The following is a 2,467-nucleotide window of genomic DNA, read 5'->3' as shown; positions in this document are numbered from 1 at the left end:
GCTTAAGCCTCAATTAGTTTCTCTAATGCAACAGAATTGCAAGTTCCATGGACTTCCAATGGAAGATCCTCATCAGTTTTTAGCTGAATTCTTGCAAATCTGTGACACAGTCAAGACTAATGGGGTTAACCCTGAGGTCTATAGACTGATGCTATTCCCTTTTGCTGTAAGAGACAGAGCTAGAATATGGTTGGACTCTCAACCTAAAGAAAGCCTGGACTCATGGGAAAAGCTAGTCAATGCCTTCTTGGCAAAATTCTTTCCACCACAAAGATGGAGCAAGCTTAGAGTGGAAGTCCAAACCTTTAGACAAAAGGATGGAGAATCCCTCTATGAAGCTTGGGAAAGATACAAACAATTGATCAGAAAATGTCCTTCTGACATGCTTTCTGAATGGAGCATCATAGGTATTTTCTATGATGGTCTCTCTGAACTATCTAAGATGTCCTTGGATAGCTCTGCAGGAGGATCTCTTCATCTGAAGAAGACGCCTGCGGAAGCTCAAGAGCTGATTGAAATGGTTGCAAATAACCAATTCATGTACACTTCTGAAAGGAATCCTGTGAACAATGGGACTAATCAGAAGAAAGGAGTTCTTGAGATTGATGCTCTGAATGCCATACTGGCTCAGAATAAGATATTGACTCAACAAGTCAATTTGATTTCTCAAAGTCTGTCTGGAATGCAAAATGCACCAAACAGTACTGAGGATGCTTCATCTAAGGAAGAAGCTTATGATCCTGAGAACCCTTCCATGGAAGAGGTGAATTACCTAGGAGAACCCTATGGAAACACCTATAATTCTTCATGGAGAAATCACCCAAATCTCTCATGGAAGAATCAAGAGAGACCTCAACAAGGTTTCAATAACAATAATGGTGGAAGAAACAGGTTTAGCAATGGCAAGCCTTTTCCATCATCTTCTCAGCAACAGACAGAGAGTTCTAAGCAGAATACTTCTGACTTGGCAACAATGGTCTCTGATCTAATAAAGACCACTCAAAGTTTCATGAATGAAACAAGGTCCTCCATCAGAAATTTGGAAGGACAAGTGGGTCAGCTGAGCAAGAAAGTTACTGAACTCCCTCCTAGCACTCTCCCAAGTAATACAGAAGAAAATCCAAAAGGAGAGTGCAAAGCCATAGACATGGCCGAATTCTGGGAGGAAGGAGAGGCAGTGAACGCCACTGAGGAAGACCTCAATGGGCGTGCACTGGCCTCCAGTGAGTTCCCCAATGAGGAACCATGGGAATCTGAGGCTCAAAATGAGACCATAGAGATTCCATTGGACTTACTTCTGCCATTCATGAGCTCTGATGAGTATTCTTCCTCAGAAGAGGATGAGTATGTCACTGAAGAGCAAGTTGCTAAATACCTTGGAGCAATCATGAAACTAAATGACAAGTTATTTGGAAATGAGACTTGGGAGGATGAACCTCCCTTGCTCACCAAAGAACTGGATGACTTGTCTAGGCAGAAACTGCCTCAAAAGAGGCAGGATCCTGGGAAGTTTTCTATACCTTGTACCATAGGCACCATGACCTTCAAGAAGGCCTTGTGTGACTTAGGGTCAAGTGTAAACCTCATGCCCCTCTCTGTAAAGGAGAAATTAGGGATCCTTGAGGTGCAAGCTGCAAGAATCTCATTAGAGATGGCAGACAATTCAAGAAAACAAGCTCATGGACTTATAGAGAATGTTTTGGTGAAGATTGAAGACCATTACATTCCTACTGATTTCATAGTCCTAGAGACTGGGAAGTGCATGGATGAATCCATCATCCTTGGCAGACCATTCCTAGCCACAGCAAAGGCTGTGATTGATGTTGATAGAGGAGAGTTGATCATTCAAGTGAATGAAGAATCCATGGTGTTTAAGGCCCAAGGATATCCCTCTATCATCATGGAGAAGAAGCATGAAGAGCTTCTCTCAAAACAGAGCCAAACAGAGCCCCCACAGTCAAACTCTAAGTTTGGTGTTGGGAGGCCACAACCAAACTCTAAGTTTGGTGTTGAAACCCCACATTCAAACTCTAAGTTTGGTGTTGGGAGGTTTCAACACGGTTCTGAGTGTTTCTGAGGCTCCATGGGAGTCCTCTGTCAAGCTAATGACACTAAAGAAGCGCTTGTTGGGAGGCAACCCAATGTTTTATAGTTAACTATTTTCTTTTGTTATTTTATCTTTTTTGTAGGTTGATGATCATAAGAAGTCACAAAATCCATTGAAAAAGCAAAAACAGAATGAAAAACAGGAAGAAAAACAGCACACCCTGGAGGAAGAAGCTGCTGGCGTTTAAACGCCAGTAAGCCTAGCAGTTGGGCGTTTAACGCCCAGTCTGGCACCTTTCTGGGCGTTTAACGCCAGAAAAGGGCACCAGACTGGCGTTAAACGCCAGTAAAGGGCAACAACCTGGCGTTAAACGCCAGGAATGGGCACTAGCCCGGCGTTTAACGCCAGAAATGGCTCAAA

The 2,467-nt window shown here is 43.2% G+C and overlaps 1 non-coding gene across 1 annotated transcript; it reads right to left on the bottom strand.

Moving 5' to 3' along the window:
• Positions 1-280: 280 nt before the first annotated feature.
• Positions 281-388, bottom strand: LOC130984788 (small nucleolar RNA R71). The gene has a single exon (XR_009088698.1). It is a non-coding gene; the product is annotated as a small nucleolar RNA R71 (small nucleolar RNA).
• Positions 389-2,467: the final 2,079 nt, after the last annotated feature.

Source organism: Arachis stenosperma, chromosome 5 (assembly GCF_014773155.1).
Source record: "Arachis stenosperma cultivar V10309 chromosome 5, arast.V10309.gnm1.PFL2, whole genome shotgun sequence".
In the NCBI taxonomy this organism is placed as follows: domain Eukaryota; kingdom Viridiplantae; phylum Streptophyta; class Magnoliopsida; order Fabales; family Fabaceae; genus Arachis; species Arachis stenosperma.
Note: the sequence above shows the minus strand (reverse complement) of the source record. Positions and strands in the feature narration are given on the sequence as shown.